Raw genomic sequence first — 22,649 nt, forward strand, 5'->3', positions numbered from 1 at the left:
AGCTGCTTATTAGTTTCTGCTTTTCAAAAAAGATGGTCCTATGGTTAAAATGGTTCAATATGCAAATAAAAATGCTAGAAATAACGACTCTGCAAAGGCTGAAGATTATGTTTCTTTTTGTTGGTTCATTTTTATTTTCTTCAAGATAATTTTTTTTTTTTGATGTAGCCGTAGCTGTCCAAAAACTCACTCTGAAGACCAGGCTGGCCTTGCACTCGGAGAGCCGCCTGCCTCAGCCTCCTGTGTTCTGGGATTAAAGGTGTGCACCACTGCCGCCTGACTGTGTTTTTGCTAGCAGAGAAAGACAGTGATTTTTGTCTTAAACTGAAACAGCTGGTATTCCAGAATGAGGAGGAGGAAGATAGAGACAAAATCTGGCATAAAAAAACTACGGAAGAATTTTTGGAAAAGGAACTCTGTCTCCTACCACCAAATATGGCTAAGACTGAATAGATTCATTACAAAGGGTAATTTAAAATGAGTTTCAGGAACTGGAGAGAACTCTCAGTGGTTAAGAGTGTGTACTGCTTTTGCAGAGGATGTAGGCTGACTTGCCAGCATCCATACTGGGTGGCTTACAGTGGCCTGTAACTCCAGTTCCAAAGGATCTAATGTCTTCTCCTGGCTTCTGCACTGCAAATATGTAACACACCACACACATACACACAACACACACACGCACACACACATATACACACCACACACAGCACACACACACACACACTGAAACAAGCACAAACACACATACACAGACACACATCAAACCATTTAAATATAATAAAGAAAAAGGATTTTCATGAAAGTGCCCGTCTTTTCAGTTACATCATCTCCTATGTTTACTTTGAATGCATTTGCTGTCATTCTCACTAAGATGTTCACCACGTGTTTCACAATGACCTAGGATGCTACTTATTCAAGCATTCAAACCAACTGATGCTTTTGAAAATTTGCTTTTCCAAAATCACATTCAACATAAAACCTTGACCATGAACTGACCCTGAGATTTCTCATAGAACCCATGTAAAACCTATGTAAAAGAATTTGATCTTTCACCTTGTAAAAGGAGAAATGTTTTTAAAAAGTGCCTAGGTGTGTTGAGTGTGCTGGTTCACACCAAGAGCCTTGTCACAGATGGGCTTGTATGGGTAAGTGCCATTAGCACAAATATCCACAGGTTGGAGACTTCCCATAGAAATTCCTTACTTCCCGTGCCATCTAGATAATATGTTCTGGTAAAATGTTATCAATCATAAAATCTATCACTCTGATATTTACCTGATTTTGGTATTTAAAGTGAAGCTTGACACAGAAGCAAACAAATTTCCTTAACGATTTTATGCTCTCATGGTGAATTCTCATCAGATCTTTAATCACAGTCATTTTAAAGGTTTTGCAATTCACACATTGCTCTGTTTTTCTGAATCTTCTCTGAAAGTGTGTGTAGTCACCTAATGAGAAGAAACAACAAGGGAGTCTCCTGGGGATGCATGGGGAGGACTGGACCAGGTACTCAGAGGACACGGCTGATAGCGTTGTTTCTATAACTTAGAGGCCACAGCACTGGACTGGGATTTCCAGAGCTCAAGTGGAGGAGCTTATAGAGTCATTAAATAACTGGCCTAAGTGGTGGGCTGAATGCTCATGTATAACAGCCCCAATTCATATATCAAACCTGACTTCCAATTGTGTCTTGTTGGTAGACTTTTTTTTCCTGCCTGCCAATTCTTGAATATCCAACACAAACCAATATAGTATCTAGTACAGAAAGTATAAATGCTTCATAATCAATGCCTGGATGGCTTTGATAGCCTTTAGAATTTGCCTTCTTCAGGTGAGTGTACTAATGTATACTCAGGAAGCCAAGGCATGGAAATTGCAAGTCCAGGCCAGCCCAAGCTACATAGCAAGATTCTGTCTCAAAAACAAACTAAACTCACAACACACACTGACACTGACTCTTCACTTAAAATTATACAATAACCTGAGGAGGTGCCAATTCAAATCTCTTTTTTGATGACAACTGCAGGGAGTGCAGAGTGTATCAGAAGTGTCATTTCAAATAGATAGTGTTTCACAGCACTCAATCTCAAACTATGGCTCTTAGAATCATCCTGTCCTCTCTGCTACAGTATTTCTTGAACTTTGGGGACATCTATATTACCCACTTCCCCAAAGAGATTTGAATAGGCCAAACAATACCTGGAATCACAGTGAAATGACGCCAAGGCAATTAAGAGGCTAAAAACAAAACCAAAAAAATAACCGGTAACCCCCCAGTGTCTCACTCTTAAGCAACCAGTTAACAATATGCCAGAGGAGGACAGCTTCCAATATGAGAGAGACAAAATACCCAGAAGAAAAAATGATTAGAGAAAATAAACAGTATAGGATGCATAAGAAATTATATTGCTTCATAACACAAAAGCATGATATTTTGAGATGAACCAATAATAAAATAATTAGCAAGAAAAAATAAACGTGGTTAAGCATATGAGAAATCTAATTGATTAGAATAAGTTAGGATGATGGATGGTATTGTGGGGAACAGAGGAAAGCCTGAGTGATTGTTGGCCAGGACATGGCGATGTCAAGGATCCTAAGGCCTCAGCCCATGAGAGTGACAAAGCTTTCCCTTTTGGCTTCCTCAGGTCCAAGTGTAAATGCTGACAGTGTGTGCAGAAAACACCCACTGTAGCTTTTGTAGGGTGAAAGGGTCATCCAAAGAAATATGCCCTGACCCTGAAACCAGGGCCAGTGAAAGAAACACACTTTGGTCCTGAAACCAGAACCAAAGAAACATACCCTGACCCTGAATCTAGCCAAAAGGTTAAAAAATAATTAATGAAAAAACACACTCTACCCTTGACCCACTGAGCACAAAACCAACCAATCCCTGAGCAGGAAAACCAGTCAATCCCTGAATACAAAACCAATCAATCCCTGAGGACTAAATCTAGCCAATCTCTAAACTTGTCCAAACTCAGGGATTGAAATTCAACCAATTCCCACTGTAAAAATCTTCTCCCTGGAGAAGCTCTACCCCTAAGAAGCCCTGTATAAGCCCTGTGCCTGTTCAGTTGGGAGCTGCCCTTTTCCACCCTGGCAGAGGCAGCTGCTCTCCTAGATTCCTCCCTCCCCATAAGTCTCTTGAATTCGAGTTTGGGTGAGACCTTTTGCAGGAGCTGAGCAGAGGAGCAATGGACACCTCTGCTGGGAAACTCTCATAGTGGAACTGAGCAGAGAAGTAAGAACTTCTGCCAGAGAAGGATCCGCTTGCTATATTTTTGCATGGGGGTTTTCCCTTAGCAGAGTAAAGCAAAGAAGAAACAACTCCCTCCAGAGCAGAGAAGCAACGGACATCTCTGTTGGGACGCTCTCTTAGCAGAGTGAAGCAGAGCTGAGCTGTAACAGTTCTCTCAGAGAGGAGCAGGCTTGTCACATCCTGTGGGAAGACTGTTCCCCATTGGAACACAGCTATAGGTATAGCCCGACTTTCTGCCAGTCAGGAACCCTTCTCAACATAACTGTAGCTATCCTGGGTACCTTCCCTTCACAGCTGTAGGTATAGCCTGACATCTGATGGTGAGGATACCTTTCTCTTCACAACTGTAACATTTATAGCTTTCTCTATCCAGACATTTACAACCTTAAGACTGTTCCCTACAGAGTCCGCTTCTAACAAGATTACCTAAGCCTCCCTCCCGTTCAGCTGTATGCAATAGCCCTGCCTCCCTGCATGTAATAACCCAGGCTCCTGTTCAGCCATTTATAATAAACTTACTGAGCTTCTGAGGTGACTCAACTCTTCCACCTGAGAACCCAGACTACCCAAGCCCAGATTTTCCATGTCTGTATATATACCCAACAGTGGTGTTGGTGGATCTTGAGGTAGATTGTTTCCTAATTTTCTGAGAAATCATCACACTGACATCCAAAGGGGCTGTACCAGTTTGCACTCCCACCAGCAATGGAGGATCATTCCCCTTACCCCACATCTTTTGCAGCATAAGTTATCATCAGTGTTTTTGATCTTGGCCATTCTGACAGGTGTAAGATGGAATCTCAACATTGTTTTGATTTGCATTTCTCTGATGGCTAAGGACGTTGAGATTTCCTTAAGTGTCCTTCAACCATTTTATATCCTCTGTTGAGAGTTCTCTGTTTAAGTCTGTATTCCATTTTTTATTGAATTATTTGTTCTTTTGATGTCAAGTTTGAGTTCTTTGAATATTTTGGAGATCAGGCTTCTGTCCAATGTGGGGTTGGTGAAGATCTTTTCCCATTCTGTAATCTGTCATTTTGTCTTGTTGACTTTGTCCTTTAGAGAAGTTCTCAGTTTCAGGAGGTCCCATTTATTGTTTCTCTCAGTGTCTGTGCTACTGGGGTTATATTTATGAAGTGGTCTCCTGTGCCACTGCATTCAAGTGCCATTTTCTCTTCTGTGAGGTTCAATGTGGTTGGTTTTATGTTGGAGGTCTTTGATCCATTTAGACTTGAGTTTTATGCATGGTGATTGATATGGATCTATTTTCATTCTTCTACATATTGATTTTCAGTTATTCCAGAACCATTTGTTGAATATGCTTTATTTTTTCCATTTTATATTTTTAGCTTCTTTGTCATATATCGGGTGTTCATAGGTGCATGGATTGATATCCAGGTCTTTGATTTGATTCCATTGGTTCTTCTGTCTGCTTTTATGACAATACCAGGCTGTTTTCATTACTGTAGCTCTGTAATGGAGTTTGAAGTCTGGGATTGTGATGTCTCTAGAAGTTCTTTTGTTGTACAGGATTGTTTTGGCTATCCTGAGTTTTTGTTTTTCTATATGAGGTATTGTTCTTTTGAGGTCTGTGAAGAATTTTGCTGGGATTTTGCTGGGCATTGCATTGAATTTTGATTGCTTGAATTTTGAAGATTGCTTTTGGTAAGATTGCCATTTTTACTATGTTAATTCTACCTACCCAAGTGCATGGAATTTTTTTCCATTTTGTAGCATCTTCTTCAATTTCTTTCTTCAAAGGTTTAAAGTTCTTGTCATACAGGTCTTCCATTTGTTTGGTTAGAGTTACCCCAAGGTATTTTATGTTATTTGTGGCTATTATGAAGAGTGATGTTTCTCTCATTTCTTTCCCAGCGGTTTTTCACAGAGCAGATTACTTTATGAGCACATCTGTGAAGGATTATCTTGATAGTTAATTGATGTAGAAAGACCTAGCCCATTGTGGGCAGCAGCATTCCATAGGCAAATGGCCCTGGGGGTTACAAGAAAGTCAGCTAAGCCTGGGCCTCAAAGTGAGCCAGCAAGCAGTGTTACTCCATGGCTTCGGTTCCAATTTCCTGTTTGAGCTGTTGTCCTGAATTCTCTCAATTCTCAAAATGATTTAGAACCCGGAAGTGTAAGCCAAATAATTCCTCACCTAAATTGCTTTTATCAAAGTATTTTAGCACAGTAATAGAAAGAAAACCACAACAACTGCTATGGGAAGCTTGAGGCTGACTGGCTGGAAATCCATGAATGAAACAAAAGACAATATAGGCTTCCTGTGGCATTCAAGTAAGCCTTCAAAGCATGTCAGAAAGCCGTCTTACTATTCTAGTGAGCAGAGAGTCCCGCAGAGTTTGCGAGATTGCTGCTTGTCCAGAATTGGCCTTTGTCTATAGCTGATGAAGTTTTCTCATGTGTCAGCTACAATATCTAGATTTCGCTTGAAAGCAGGGCACTGTGGCTTGGCCGAAGTGACTAAGAGATAGGTTGTGACTCTTTGACTATCAACTATAAGTTATAAGTGAAACCTATAAATTGGCTCACTCACAAGTCCCTCCCCTTGGAATCTGTCTGCCTGATACAAGAGCCAGGGGAACTTTTTCACTGATATATGGCAATTCAGTGACTCCACATAGAATTAAAATCTGAGAAGTGAACTGGAGAGATGGCTCAGTGGTTGAGAGCACTGGCTGTCATTGCAGAGGACCTGGGCTTAATTCCCAGCACCCATGTAATGGCTCACCATCGTCTGTAACTTCAGCTCCAGGGAATCAGATGCTGCCTTCTGGCCTCCACAGGCACCTGGTAGGCACATGGGACACATACATGCAGACACGATGCTTGCACACATAAAATAAAAAGCAAACATAAAATCCTCTTTAAAAACCTGGGGAAAGGAGATAAAATATAAACAAAAAGTAACAAATCAACAGGAACTAAATTAATAAAAGGAATTAGATTAATAGCAAAAGCTTGAAGACATTTCTAGAATATGTTTTTTAAATTTCTATCTTTTTTTGCTTCCTTTGTTTCTAGACAAGGTGGTGGAGGCACAGTGGTTATCAGGGATTGGTTATGAGGATTACACAAAACCAGAAGGAGGGTGAAAACAGAGCCAAGACAGCAGCCACTGCCTTTAAGATATAACTGGTGGTTGTGCACGCCTTCAATCTCAGCACTCAGGAGACAGAGACAGGTAGATCTCTGTGAGTTCAAGACTAGCTAGGTCTATAGAGCGAGTTCCAGGACATCCAGGGCTACAGAGAGAAACCCTATCTTGAAAACTCCCACCCCTGTGCCCCCCCCAAATATCTCTCAAAGCTGAGTCTGGTGACTCAGGGCTTGTCATCCTGGCTACTCAGGCAGCTGAGGCAGGAGACTCACAAGCTAAAGACCTATGTAGACTACAGAGTGGGTTTAGTCCAGCTTGGCAGCTTTGTGAGACCCTGTCTTAAAGTAAAAAGTAAGAGGGGGTGGGGCTGGAAGTCTACAGCTTGGTGATAGAACTACACTATGAGCCCTGCGTCCCTCATTTCAGGATCTGAACTCATTCCCCAAATTCGATTATTGTCCGTCTGTCATTTGTGCCGTTCCCCCATCGCAGACCAGGAACTGAGAAGAGCTGAAGCTCCTAACCCTCCTCACATAAGTGACAGATCTCCTAGGCTAGCCCAGAGACTGTGACGATAAGCAGGAACAAGCAGGGCCCTTCATCTTTCAGGCCTGTCTGCATCTCGGTAGGGCCAGCCCTGTCACAAGGGGCCCTGAATGAGGAGAGCACTGTCATTCTCTCCTGCCGTCACTCAGCCTGCTGCACCTTGTGCAAAACTGTTTCATCAGGTGCTCCAGGTCAGCAAAATTCTCACAGCAGAAAAGTAAGTGGAAGTCTTGACAGAGATGCTCTAGAGGCCATTATGGCTACAGAAAGGTGACCCTGTCCTCCAGGGTATATCCTGCCCCACACTGGGCTCTCGGGGTAGCAAAATTAGACTTGGAACCAACTCTTTTTCTTAAATTTAGCTTCTAGCTTGGCACATAGTAACTGTACATATTCGTGGGGTAAGGCCGGCCTTTCGATTCATGGAACCACGTGTGGCGATCTAGTCAGAGAGGGCAGAGCTATCAAATATTTGCCTTCCCCTTATATTATTGATAGCATTCAAAATCCTCTCTTTGAACTGCTTTAGGATGCACACTAAATTCTTTAAAATCTTTATATGTGTTTATTGTGCTTGGGCCTGGGATGGGAGTGCAGGATTGTCACACCTATGGCACAGAGTGTGTGCGAAGGCCAGCGGACAACTTTCACAAGTACCAAGCAGGTTCTAGGGATCAAACTCGGGCCCTCAGGCTTGGCAGCAGGTACTTTACCCACTGAACCATCTTGTCTGGCCCCCTACAGTAAATGCTTGTTAACTACAGACCACTTCCTAGCAGAACGCTAGACCTCATTCCCCTGTTTCCACTGCTGCTATCCCCAGTCTCATCTCTTTTCTGCTGCTGCACCAAACATCTCGACATAAGAACACCTTAGGTGAGAAAGAATCTGGTTGGCTTATAATCCCATGTTATAGTCCATTGTTGTGTAGTCAGAATCAAGCACCACATTCACAGTCAAGAGCAGAGAGAGAATGATGCCTGGATCCCTGCTTGCTTGATCCCTCCTCTCCTGCACTGTTCGGGATCTTGCCTGAAATGATGTCACCCACATTAAATATCAATTAAGGCTGAATAGCAATCAAGACCCCCCCCCAGATATGCCCACAGGTCACCCTGAGGTGGATAAAGGTCTCAGTCTCTTCTCAGCTGATTCGAGGTTGGCATTTAAAGAGATCCATCACACCCAGTGATGATCCTGCCTCTCTTATGCTCTCAAGACCACCGTTCTACTCGAGAGCAGGGGCCGCGGGGCCTTACAGTCTCTGTGTCAGTCGTTACTTCAGAGAGTATCACTGAGCTTTGTCTCCCTGAGTGATGGCGATTTCTCCTGGGGAAGCTGAGTGCAGCAACTGCGTGCCCACACCACCCTGGTGATGGGTAGTGTAGCAACAGCATGAAGCACTTTCCACTTCCAAACCTGAAAAGAGGCAGAAAGTGCCTCTTCCTGGGCACGACTTTCCCTACTAGTTTTGGAAGTTTCTAGCATTGTTGGACTCTCTGAAAGCTTCGTCCTCCATCTGAGAAGGTTGTAAAGGATGAAGAGAAGAAGGAAGGTGGAGGAAGAGATCTCTATAGATGGAAACTCTATAGATGCCTTTGCCCTGGTCCGAAGGACTCAGTCTTACGGGCGATCCCTGAGAGAATCAAGAGAAAGCAGGACATTCTTTTTCTCCACTGCACAACTATGGACTATTTTGGTTGGTATTTTTGTCTCCTCACATTTTTTGGCTTTTATATCTAAAACAAATAAATAAAAACAGCGTGTTCTGTGAACTCTATAGAATGTGAGCTAATTTGGTCCTGTCCTTTCTCAACCCATTTGTAGGCTCTGTCCACAGCCCACGAACATTAGAAAATAACTTGTCACCCACTCAACTCCCCGTCTTATTCTTAAAAGAAAATATTTATATTATGCCACGGAAAGGGTTTCCATGGCAGTGATGACTACAACACTATCGCCTTAGCAACCAGTTGATCTGTCTTGAATGAGTTGAAATCCCCTTCACAGACAAATAAGGAAAATCTGTCAGAAGCCCTGCTGGATTCTGGGGAAGTCTTTGAAGATGCGTCTTCACCCACTGCCTAGATCCCCGATGGCTCCTCCTCCTCTGGCATGGCCCCTCCTGCCACTGTGAGCCCTCTTAGTGGCCCCTTTTCTAAAGCCAACGATTCAGATCCTCAGGAGAGAAAGCAACAGGTTAAGGGTTGGCATTCAGAGCCATGCCAAAGATAGCAGGAGGCAGGAGAAAGACATACACTGTCCCTTTTTATAGAGGCCTGGAGCTCAGTCCTGTAGACCAATGCATGCGTTTTCATTCTCAGCTCAAAAGTATTTTTGAGGAGTAAGTTTTACCAGACCATTCGGCCCTGAGATGGCAGATTGCCAGAGCATGATGCTAAGTCTCTTTCAGGCCTTGGTGGAGTGTGGGTCAAGGAATTTTTTTTATGAAACAAGATATATCATCGTCTCACCCAAAGTCACCTGGGAGTTCCCTCTGCTTACCTACAGGAACTGCACAAAGAACACTGGAACAAGAGGATCCAATGTTTCTCAAGCATCTTCTCAGCCATCAGCAACACACTCCTCCTTGTCAAGGTAGTTATTCGTGTGGTGAGCACTAGACTTCAGGACGCAGCTTCTGCTGAAGGGGCTCTAGTGAGCTGGCTACAAAAATAAGTAAGAGTCCTCTCTGGGATTCCTTGTGATGGAACCAATGGAAGCATCTCCATGTAATTCAGATTCTGTGTGATGGAACCCTAGGAGACATCATGGTGTAATTCAGATTCCGTGTGATGGAACCCAAAGAAACATCATGGTATAATTCAGATTCCATGTGATGGAACCCAGAGAAACATCGTGGGATAATTCAGATTCTGTGTGATGGAACCCAGGGAAATATCATGGGGTAATTCAGATTCCGTGTAATAGAACACGGGAAAACATCACGGTGTAATTCAGAGTAATCTCTGGAGTCTCCTTTCCCCCCTGACTTCACAGAAAAGCAGCTTGGAAAGCTAGAAGTACTGGCCTATTTTCTTTCATTTTCTCCCATGTCTGACACAAGGGGAGCTTGTTTTTTAAGAGAGGGAGAGTGTAGTGTCAATCATTTTACTAGTAGGCTAGGGAAACACATGGCAAACACCAGGAAAACCTATTTGGCGTGGAGACTTGGAGAAATGCATCAAATTATGGAGCCTGGGGGTGATAAATAAAAGAGCATTGCCATCTCCCTTTCCAGGCTAACTGGGGCTTACAGAAGTCAAAATGGGTGTCTTGTCCATGAGTGAGGTGTGTGTCAGCCCAGCTCCAAAGCACAGCTTCAACTCCTGCACCCTCCTGCCATGAGGTCAAATGTCTGAATCAGCCATTTTCTGTTATGGAATAATCTTTATACACTAAACATGTGCCTTTGCCAAAACGACTTCTGATTGGTTTAATAAAAGAGCTAATTGGCCAACAACTAGGCAGGAAAAAGGCTGAACTAAGAGAACACTGAGAAGAAGAAGGGCAGATTCTTGGAGTGGCAGAGAGAATCAAGATGGGCAGGCCATACTGAGAAAAGGTACCAAGTCACCTTGCAAAGTGTAGATAAGAAATGTTGGATACTTCAAAATGTAAAAGTGAGCTGGTAACAAGCCTCAGCTATTGGCTGAACATCTATAATTGATATTACGTCTCTGTGTGGTTATTTGGGAGTAGCTGGTGGGACAGAAACTTCTTCCTACAATTTTCAGAGGGGTAAATCATTTTTTAAAAAAACAGAATCAAACATTTGCTTCAGAAGGAAGTTGAAACACATAGCCAGAGCCCTTTATCCTAGTCTGCTTTCTGTTGTTGTGATAAAACACTGACTGAAAACAAGTTGGAGGGGTTTATTTGGCTTACAAATCCCAACCCCAGTCCATCCTGAGGAGATGTCAGGGTAGTAACCTGGAGAGAGGAACTGAAGCAGAGGCCATAGAGGAATGATGCTTACTGGGTTTCTCCCAATGGCTCATTGTACTTTCCTTTTAAATATTTTTTAAATTAAAATGTAATTGTATAATTTCCCCTGTTCACTTTCCTGCCCCCAACCCTTTCTGTGTACTCTGCCTTGCTCTCTCTCTCAAATTCATGGCCTCTCAAATTATTTTTAATTAAATATAATTATTTAATTATAATTTATATCTATATATAAATTATTTAATTACCTATATCTATTCATGTGTATATGTGCAAATAGATATATAATCATGTGTGTATATGTGTGCATATATACATACATTTATAAGTTTATATGTATAGTCTGTTCATCCTATGTAATGCTACTTGTATTATATGATTTCAAGGCTGACCACTCCTAGACAAAAAACTACAGGCAACTAAGGAGCGCTGAGAGCAAAAGAAATAGTCTTTCCGGGGAAAGAGTCCCCAATTGGTTATCTAATGCCAAGCAGCCATTTTTCTTTCTTTCTTATATAATCCAGGATTACATAGCAGGAGTGGTACCACCCATGGTAGACTAGGCCTTCTCACATCACTCAGTAATGATGATGATGATGATGATGATGATGATGATGATGATGATGATGATGATGATGATAGCTCCCAAGAGGCTTGTCTACAAGGCCACTCTGATGGAGGCATTTTCTCAGTTGAGGTTCCTTCTTGGCAAGTGGTGCTAACTTATGTCAGTTTGAAAAAAAACTAACCAGCACACCCTTCTTGGAAAGCAGAGCACAGGCAATGTCATGTCTGATGTATTCAGATATCTGACCTGAATGGCAAGAGGGTGAAGGTGAATGGCAAGAGCTGAAGGTGGGCACCTGACAGGAACTTGGCCTCTGTACACATGTTTATTTGTACGTGAAGCAAGCGGTATTTACACAATAAATCTCTGTTAAGTTTCTTAGGTCCTACCTGTGTGCCACTATGTTCCCCACCATGATGATAATGGACTAAACCTCTGAAACTGTAAACAAGTCCCAGTTAAATGATTTATAAGAGTTGTCATGGTCACGGTGCCTTTTCACAGCGATAGAACACTGACTAATACAGAATATGGTACCAGGAATGAACTGTGGGGGCCTAACCCAGTAAGTTTCAAAGGGAAGAATAATAGTAAGTGGCCTAGAGACTGTTCTCATGATAGTTCACCAAAGAATATGGTTGCTTTCAATCCTTATCCAAAACAAAAACAAAAAAAAAAACTGCCTGAGGTTCTATTGAAGAATTTTGGATTAATGGTATTGGCAAGGGAGAGTTTAAGACAGTTTGGTATTGACTCTACTGTATGGCTGCTAGTAATCACTTTTATACAGATAAATGACAAGGAGCAAGCTGAGCAAGGGAAACCACAAAATGTACAGCTTGAGAAGAAAAGGAGCTAATGGTGTATAATAGAGCTAAATCCGGTGCTCAGGGAGACAAAAAAGTTCCAAGAGAAGCCTAATGCTAAATAAAACAAAGTGTTGAGCTCACGGCAAGAGCTCACCCAGCTAAGCCTCCAACTTGTGAGAAGGAATAAAGAAAAGCTTATGCACTGAGGGAAAACATCAACAAAAGGAAGGTGATGCCAATGTAATTGACCAAGGAGGACGAGCTCCAGCACCGTCAAGCATGAGAACTTAGCAGCTTTAGCCGTGTGGCTCTGATTTAGAGTCAAGAAAACAAGAAAGGGCTTGTGGAATCTCCCTCCATGGCTAAGGAAAGCAACTAAGGCCAGGCATTTGTCAGGGGAGTCCTTAAATAGAGTCCCAGAGAAGCCATTGTGTGAAGCTTTGAAGGAGGAGCCTGAATTGTGTTGTAGACCCCAAGATATTGGAGAGGCTGGAGCTGTGGGGCACCTGCCAAGAGAGATTCTAACAGGGGGCAGAATCCATCCAGAAGAGAGAACTGTGTTGCAGACAACAAAGCTTGAAGGAGTTGGAGATCTGAAGAAAACTTTGACATCAGACATGGAGATGCAGAGTTTGGAGTTTTCCTCACTGGTTTTCTGTCTTGCTTTGGTCCAGTATTTCCTCACTTTGAAATGATGTATATTCTGCGCCAGTAGATGTTGGAAGGGTGTGCTCTGCTTTTTGATTTTGATTTTACTGGGGCTTACAGAGATTGCTATGAGTCTCAGAAAAAACTTTGAACTTTCGACTTTACAGAGTTTTGAGACTGTGAAGACTTTTGCCATTAGACTGAATGTATTTTTTTTTATTTTTATATGGCTAAAAGTTTCTGGAGGTCGGAGAGTGGAATGCGGTGGTTTGAGTAAGAATGGTCCCCATAGGCTCATGCATTTGAATGCTTAGTCATCAGAGACTTGCACTGCTTGAGAAGGATTGATAGGCAAGCCCTTGTCAGAGTAATTGAGGCCTTGCTAGAGCAAGTGCTACTGGGGATGGGATTTGAGATTTCAAAAGTCCAAGCCAGGACCAGTTTCTCTCTCTTTCTGGGACCTGCATATCTGGATATAGAACTCTCAGCCACTTCTCTGGCACCATGCCTGCCTGTGTGCTGCCATGATCCTCACCATATGATAATGGACTCAATCTCTGAAACTATAAGCAAGCAGCAGTTAAAGGCTTTATTTATGAGTTATCATGGCCATAGTGTCTCTTCACAGCCAGAGAACAGTGGCAAAGACAGCAATGACGAGAGGAGACTCAAATGGGTTGCTGGGTAAACTGGTCTGGAGGTCTTTACAGAGTGATGACCAAGGACTGAGATCATGTTAGCATTTGGCCAATTGGAAGACTTCATATTGCTGACAAAGCTGAAGTCAGAGACAGATGAGATGGGACTTCATCCATCCCTGGTGCCCAGCTCTTTTTTTCTGCTGCTAGGGTTTGGAGGTGAGAGGTCATTGTCAAGAGGACTGACCAAGTTCCCTGTGTGGAGTGCGGAGTAAGGACTGGACCGCAGAAGACCAAAATGCAAGAGGAGCAACAACCACAGACACCAAGAAAGTGAAGTCGACAAAAGAGCTCGCGAGGCTGCAGATCTCAGGACCACCAGGACACTGCCCTCAGAAAGCCCAAGGGACAGTTGGAGACCCAGGGCTGCAGAAAAGAGAAGGGAGGTGCCAGCCACAGCTGAAGATAGAGAACAAAGCCAACACACTTTATTAGAACAAATAGCCTCCATCAGGAGATGAGAGGAGCCCTGTGGTCCCAGGTCCCTCCCTTGAGTAGGTTCTCTTCTTCCTGCTACCTGTCAGGCAGTGTAGGGCACAATCAGAGAGGATTGTGCTCTGTTCACATGGTGCCCAGCTGGGGGCACAATCAGAGAGGATTGTGCTCTGTTCACATGGTGCCCAGCTGGGCACCAGGGATGGATGAAGTCCCATCTCATCTGTCTCTGACTTCAGCTTTGTCAGTTGCGGACCTGGACCTGTGTGCTAGCCGTGAGTTACAAGCCCCTGTTGCTACCTCTGTCTCCACCCTGCGGGTGTTTTAAGCTCGCAGTTCTCACAGCTAACAAGAAGCAACTGCAACATTCTGGGTCATCTCCTTTTCTGCGGGGTGGCCTGTCATCTCTTTTCTGAAATGAGGCAGGTTTGTTAGAAGAAATGGGGAAAGTCTTACTTACAACTCAGTCTGTTATAATTATCCACACTAAAAACAAAAATATGTAAAAAGCCATATATCCAACATATGTTTCCCAGGGATGGAATGGCTTAGAAAGTAAGGCCTGCCAACACCGGCCTTACTCCTTAGAGACATTCTGTCTGTCTCTCGCCAGATCTGCCTGGCTGTTTCATGCTCAGCTGTGAGTGCCTTTGCCACAACAGGAATAGGACATACAGAGTGAAAGAAAGGCAAAAATCCCTGAGGCAAAACATAGGTGAAGAGAAACAGGTTAAAATATGTTTTAAGAGCTAGTGGGACAAGCATAAGATAACTCCCAAATTCAAGGACTCTTTTTAAACCAGAATGCCCTCATTGTGTGTCTAAAGTAAGCCCAATTCTGTTCATTTCCTCCCTCCCAGCCCACTTGTGTCCCCTCCCACACTCTCCTGGGGACACCTGGGGACTTCCCAATGTTCTTTCCCTGAGCATTTCCAAACCACGGTGCTGATTTGACCCATCTTTACACGTGGTCAGGTATGTTAGGAGGCTGAGTTAGTCCCATTCCTGTTGCTGTGATAAAATTCCCTGACAAAAGAAAGTTATGGCAGAGTTTAGTTTAACACACATCTCCCCCAGGAAGACAGTCCATCTTAGACTGGTGAGCCAGTAGAGATAAAATGGGAAGTGGTGTCACGCTCTCCCCAGGGACATGTTTCTCCCATCAAGGCTCCACCTCCCAAGGGTTCCAAAACCTCCCTTAAAGCACCAGCTAAGCACCAAGCATCCAAACACATAAGCCTATGCGTGACATTCCACATCCAAACAGCTACAGACACACTACTCTAAACAAGCCACAGTGTGACAGAGGACGAGTGACAGTCCTCCCAAGTGAACAATGCCAAGGCACAGATTCTCTAGCTAGCACATCTCTTGCCCATGCCCACCTGCAGGTCTCTCTGGACAGAGGGTCATCAAAGCCCGGGCATTCCAGCCCCTCACTCCCCATCCAGCTGTAGGGATGCCTTTTTTCATCCTACCTGGTCCTGCCTCTGTGACTTCGTCATGTATACACCTTAAGGTCACATGATATGAACCTCCCCATTCCTAAAACTGTGAGTTAAGAATCCCGTTGCCCTTTGGAATGGAAGGGTCTGCTTCGCCCTACAGGATTTCCATCACTCTTCTTTGGACCTGAAGGCTTATTCTCTCACCTCGGGACTTCATCATAATGTCTGTGATGTGGTAATTTTCCTAAAAGTTTCTTCTGAAAGGCAATTCATCTTGGCTTCCTTTCTATAAACTTGTAGCATCTCCACCCTCCCTCCCCTCCTCTCCCCTATATGCCCCAAGTCTATCTTGCTTATGCCTCCATAGCAATCTCTATATTAAGCACCTATCACAAACCAGGTCCTGTACGGAAGAAAACATCAGCGGATTAACTCAGTGTCCACTGTCCAAGAGTAATGGATCCAGAATGAGTGTACCGGTAAGGGTGAAAAACTACAAAGTCTGTTCTCTCATTATTGCTCCAGAGTTCCACAGTTAGGCAGACCAAGACCTAGAGCCCAGCACCTAGGTGCTTATAGTGTTCTATCATGAAGAGGACTTAGGGTTTAGGGATAAACTTCAGGTTCTCAGGCAGGTGATATAGAGATGTGCGGTGAGGTTAGCAGAGACTGTGTTGAGTGGGAATATATGGACCCTTCTGTCTCCACTCTCACCCTTCATCCAGCCTACTCAGCATAGAGACAGAGAAAGGGGATACAGCCAGCCTCTTCTCTCTGTGGTTAAACACACTTGAGACTTGTCCAGCTTTATTTACATGACTTAACCAGTAGGCCCAACTTAGGCAGGCATAAAAATTCTCTGGGGAAGCTGGGTGGTGGTGGCACATGCCATTAATCCTAGTACTCAGAAGACAGAGGCAGGTGGATCTCTGTAACCTTGTCAGCCTGGTCTAGAGAGTAAGTTCCAGGACAGCCAGGATTGCGACACAGAGAAACCCTGTCTTGAAAAGCAGAAACAAAACAAAATAAACCAAAAAATCCAGGAAGTAAAATATGGATTTCTGGGTCTGCTCTGGAGATGCTGAAATGCAGCCTGATGTAACTAACTTGTCATCCAGAGAAAAGGGATGTGGAGGAGTTGAGCACCAGGCTGGTCCCTAGTAGTCGGGATTCAGAATGGACTAGGTGAGCCCACTGTGACTCTTGGCTAGACCTCTTATTTCCCCGTACGATCTAAGGGAGTGGTGTGGGATAATGCCAGGGGGCCCTCCAGTTCTGACATCCCAGACTTGGATCATTTGACAACTGCTGTGCACTCAAATGTCTTGAAATTTTGGGTGAGCAGAAAGACACAGAGTGGCCAGGGCTCTGGCCGCACACACCCACCTGCATGGTGTTCTTTGGGAAATGCTCTTTTAAAGATGAATCCTTGACCCGGTCAGAGCATGTCATGTCAGCCCGTATTTTCCCATCAGTGGCAAATGTTGATAACTGGGCCCCACCGGAATCTCCACAGTGCACTGTACACTCCCATCACCACTGTCTCAATTCTGCTTCTTCCTGTTGCCATGTCTGATCTCCCAGGACATTTGTTTACATACTAGGGAAAAGATCACATCACAGACATAAAACATGGGACCCTTCAAGGGATGAGAAAAGAAGGGGGAACCAACTCCGACGGGAGAGATGAAACAGACCTACCTTCCCTCTTGGAGTCCCAGGACACCACAGAGGGCGCAGTCGTTGGTGTTGGGCTTGAGGCCCAGACTCAGTTCTGCCACTTACTAGCCTGGGGAAGTGTAGAATTAACTTATCTGAACCTTTTTAGAGTTTCTTAGTCTGAAAAAAAAATACAAAGAGGAATAATGAAGCTTACCTGCAGGGCTACTGCCTTAGGTAGGATTTCTACTGCTCTGAAGAGACACTATGGCCACAGCAATTTCCTTATAAAGGAAATCCTTTAAAGGGGCGGCTTACAGTTCAGAGGTTCAGTCCATTATCATCATGACAGTACACAAGGCAACATGCAGGCAGACATAATGCTGGAGCTGAGAGTCCAAAGGAAACAGGAAGTGGTCTGTCTCTCTGAGCACGACTAGAACATGTATGAGACATTACAGCCCACCTCCACACTGACGTCCTCCAATAAGACCACACCTACCCCTTTGAGGTCGCACCTTCTAATAGTGCCACTCCCTTTGGGTCCCATTTCCATTTAAACTGTGAGGTTTAAAGCCGATTACATGCATGAAAGTGTAGGCGCTTAGAATGTGGTAATAACTCTCGCCCTTCCCTCCACCTCCAGTCCTCCCTTGCTGGGGCTCTGCTTTTGGGGAAGGCGTAGCTACAGTCTCTCCAGCCTTAGGAATCATCCAACTAGAAGGTGTGGAGGAGTGAACCTCTTTAGTGTTATTGAAAAACACTCCAAAGAAGCATTTATACCAAAAGTAACTCTGAGGGAACAAAGGGACGTGAACAAAGAAAAAGAAATAAATCCTTTGAACGAAACGCAGATTACGGCTCCCGCATGAGCCTTTGACAAGCTTCTAGCAGTTACAGTCTTCAGGGACAATGGTACCAACTGGAGCTGGGGGCTGACCTTGGTGGAAGATGGAAGACCTGCCCCTCCTACAGGCCTCTAGCCTGTTCTCTCAGCCTGAGGATGGTGGGAGCTCAATCGCTGATGGCTCAAAGCCCTTCAACTCACTGGTCAGCTTTGTAACTGCCTGAGGGCTCCCATCTAATGCCCACTTACCCCTTTCTTCCCACATGGCCAGTCGTAAGTGGTCTCTACCATAAAGCATGGTACAGTCACCTTCCCATGAGGGTCTACATGCCATCATGTGCCCCAGGGCCTCCAAGAGACTGATGACTTCCACTAAGGTGGATGTTGAACAAACAGAAGAGGCTAACGTAACCACTGCTGCCTTCCCTGCATCTGAGCTGTGGGAGTGGGGATCGGGTGGCTTTTGAAGGGCAGATGACAAAAATACCACCAGGAATCCTAGAACTCCATAAACCACCACCAATACCCATGCTTAGCCCTGCAGGGTTGGGACCTCAGAGGACAGGTTTTGTACAGCTGCCACCTTGAGAGTAGAGTTGGGTAAAACAAGCCTTGCTCTAATTTCAGACAAATCATAGAGAGCTTCAAGCCCACAGCTCTCAAGGACTGAAGGAAGTATAATGTTCTCAACTCAGCTTCCAGGAGAGTCAGGCAAAGGTAATATCAAAATGAAGGTTACCTTTGCCAGCACAGCTGCCAGCCCGATGAAGGAGGCCAAGATCAGCTCAGAGAGCTAGAGACCCTGCCAGGGAGTATTTCAGGTGAGCCAGGGTAGGGTCCCAAGCTGGCAATGAACATGCAAACCCTCTTATCGCCTGAATACTGGGGCTATGGGTGTGTGGCACCCCTCCTAGCCGCACCAGTGAGTTAAGAAGCTGAAGGTGGTTAGCAGGGGGGAAAGAGGCATTGTAAGCACCTGGACTGTACATGTGCAGGCCCAGCTGCAGGTGAGCAATTTGTCCTAATTTGGGGAAGAACTAAAGCCAGAACGCAGAAAGCACAGAGAGGATCTCTGTTGCTCAGATTGGCTAGCTCCGGGCATAGAGCAGTGGCTGTGTTGAAGATTCCGAGGAATGACTGCTTGTCATTTCACAGAGCCGTGCACCATGTATGATAGACATGCCAGTGAGCGTCACACCGGTTGGGGAGTGATAAATGACCTCAGAAGATGCCTCCAGAGGTGAGCTGGCTGCAGGCAGCCTTCCAACCGGAAGGAACATGACCGGCTCTAAACTTTCACTGTCATGAGTGGTTCTACCTGCCTCAGCTTCCACCTTTCTGCTTACTGTCAATGGCTGCTCAGGAGCTTGCCGTGGATTCTCTGTGGACAGGGACTGTGCTGGTGGGTCACACAGAGTGCGGCCATGCCTGCACGGTAGAGACAAGCTTATTATGCCAGAATGGGTGAGAGAGTCATTCTACATTATATCCTTTTAGTATCAGGTCCTGGCCCAGTGAGCTCTGACACTCATCTTGCCCACACTCTTCTTGCCTGGGTATGCATTATTTATAGGGTGACTGCAGGAAAGCCTAGCTGTGTATGAGAGTCCTATGAGGAGACACTATTTAGAGTGCTGTTACAGGCTCTCTGTGGGCCATTCTTACTCTTCCTTGGCTCTTAATGGAGACTTACCGTCCTACACCCTAGAAAACTGGCCCCAAGCACAACCCTCCAGTGCTGTCATAGCTGTCCATTATCACAAGAACATCTCCTGCATTTTAGAGCAGACACAGGAGGACCATTCTGTTTCTAAGCTGGAAACACAAAGACTAACAGGGACAACTAAACATCTCTTGTGCTGAACACGCCACATCTTTCTGTCCAAAGTGCTTTTCTAGGCTTTATGGCCATGACAATTTGGATCAATCAGCTGGAACAGAATGTGAACCTTGAATTTGTTTTGCTCAATGTTGTTTGACTCCCTGATGTGGGAGTGTCATATAGGAAACTGTTGATTTCATTGGTTAAGTAATAAACAAACTGCTTGGGCTCATAGTTTAGAACATAGGTGGGTGGAGTAAACAGAACAGAATGCTGGGAGGAAGAGGAAGTGAGGTAACACACCTCAGACAGAGACTCAACAGCTCTGCTCTGGAGCAGAGACGCCATGCTCCAGGCTCCTGAGCAGATGCAGGGATAGCTCTGCTCTCTGAGGCACATGCGATGAAGCTCTGACCCAGGATGGACGTAGGGTAGAAGCTCCCTGGTAAGACACCTTGTGGGCTACAACAGATTGTAAGAAATGGGCTAGTCCAGGTGCAAGAATTAGCCAGTAAGGGCTAGAGCTAAAGGGCCAAGCAGTGTTTAAATGAATACAATTTGTGTGTTGTTATTTTGGGGCATAAGCTAGCAGGTGGCCGGGGGCGGGCGGGGTGCTGGGGACGCAGCCCCGCTGCTCCTATTACAACAATGGCTATGCTGGAAGGGTATCATCAAGTTTTCCCTAGGATAAGAATAAAGCATCTGCCTGCCCAGGGAATGGTGGTAAGATGGTTTTATTCTCTGAATACCAACTCTTCCTTCAAAGAATGATCTTTCTTTCTTTCTTTCTTTCTTTCTTTCTTTCTTTCTTCCTTCCTTCTTTGTTTTCCTTCCTTCCTTCTTTCTTCCTTTCCTTTACTTCTCTTCCTTCCCTCTTTCCTTAACTAGGATCTTGCTTGTAGCCCAAGCTGGCCTTGAACTCAGTCTCTTTTCAGTCTTCCAAGTGATGAGATTACAACCATGCACCATGCATAACGCTCATTTTTAGTGGCCACTTATTTGAGCTCCAGCATTATTTTCCTCTCTAAAAACATCATTTGGGGGATCTGCCTGATGTGGGAGTGTCATATATCAATCTGTTGATTTCATTGGATAAGGAATAAAGAAACTGCCTAGGCCCCTTGATAGGCCAACCCTTAGGTGGGTGGAGTAAACAGAAGAGAAGGCTGGAAGAAAGAAGCTGAGTCAGTGAGTCGCCATGGTTCCCCCACTCCAGGCAGATGCAGGTTAAGATCATTCCTGGTAAGCCGGCTCGTGGGCTACATAGAATAATAGAAACGGGTTAGATCAATATGTAAGAGCTAGCCAATAAGAGGCTGGAACTAATGGGTCAGGCAGTGATTAAAAGAATACAGTTTCTGTGTAATTATTTCGGGTATAAAGCTAGCCGTGCAGGCGGCCGGGTGCTGGGGACACAGCTCCGCCGCTCTTAATTCAACATCTGCCAGTCTCTCATCGTATGTAAACTGGCATGTAGCAGAATTGGAATGTCTTGACCCTAAATATGGAAACTGAACAGTTTCTGGGGAGTCCTTTCACCAGATTCTCTGTCATCCAATTATAGCAAGGGAGATGGACAGGTGACCTATGTCAACCAATCAGAGTCTCCTCTAGGATTTTATGTGTTGAGTAGGGTAACACAGGGATATCAAAATGGCAGAAGCAGCCACCTGAGTACTTCCTGCCCTGGTTCCAGGCCTGCATCCAAGCTCTCATCCAGTCTTCTCTCATTTGCATAAACCCTAGTGACTTCCTAATGAACCACATCACATCCCCCACCTTTTTTTCTTTTTCCTTAGATCATCTTTGAAGACTTTGTCCAAAAACCAAAGAGGATTTCCTTCCCTGGAATCACTTTGATTCTCTAAAAAAGAAACTAAGAGATAAAAAACCAGAAGACAAGGTATCGGGAAGTCAAAGAACTTTTCTGCCTCCTTTATTTTCCCTCCGGATGTTGCTACTTAGTGACTGGCTAAGAAAAGAGCTGCTCCAATGAACCACAGTCACATAAGAGCCAAGAAGCCAAATCAGACAGCTCCCACTCCACCATTCCCATGAGTGGCGCCTTCATACCAACTGTAGCAGGCTCGGCCTCGAGTTGAGGGGGAGCGCCATTGTATTTACCAGTGAACCACAGCTCTTGGCCCAGCCGTGTTTCTGTTCTCATTCAACCTTCTCCACAAGGGAACTCTTAGGAGAAAACCAAAACAGCAGAAGGGATAGAAAGAATGGAATAGATGCCGATGCTCTGACTCACTGAGCCCAGTGAAGAAGGAGTTAAGACATTAGAAGCATGTGCTCCTTGCTTACAGCTGAAAGCACAGTTCATGCTGGGCACTCAGACTTGCAACGTCCATCTAGAGATGACCTGAGAGTTTAAGTGACCTACGAACTAACAAGGCGATGTGACTCATTCAAGCTAGAGATTCGTCTCCTAGCGTCTAGAATATTGGAGCTTGTTCTGGCCACACCCACCCTGAGACACATCGCCATCAAAAGAGTGAGGAAAATCAGGATCTTAGAAAGAAGCAGAAGGATCTTATGGATTAGAAGGTGGAAATGGGGAGCAATCCCTGCCACCCACATCTGATGGGGTCCCGGACTTCCTGCCTTCTGAACACACCTGAAATCCATGGTTAGAAACTTCACCACAGCAGTTTTGACTCACAATGAGGTAAATCTTCTAAACAGAGAAATCCAACTTACAACAGGTTATTTACAGGTTACTTATAGGAGGCTGGCAGGGTAAGGAACGAGAGCCTGACCTTGAAAGAGTCAGTTGTCACACCGAGAGCCTAAGACCTCATTTGAAAGGAAAGGAAATGATAGTTCCAACCTTCAGGG

Source organism: Microtus ochrogaster, chromosome 2 (genome assembly GCF_000317375.1).
Source record: "Microtus ochrogaster isolate Prairie Vole_2 chromosome 2, MicOch1.0, whole genome shotgun sequence".
In the NCBI taxonomy this organism is placed as follows: Eukaryota; Metazoa; Chordata; class Mammalia; order Rodentia; family Cricetidae; genus Microtus; species Microtus ochrogaster.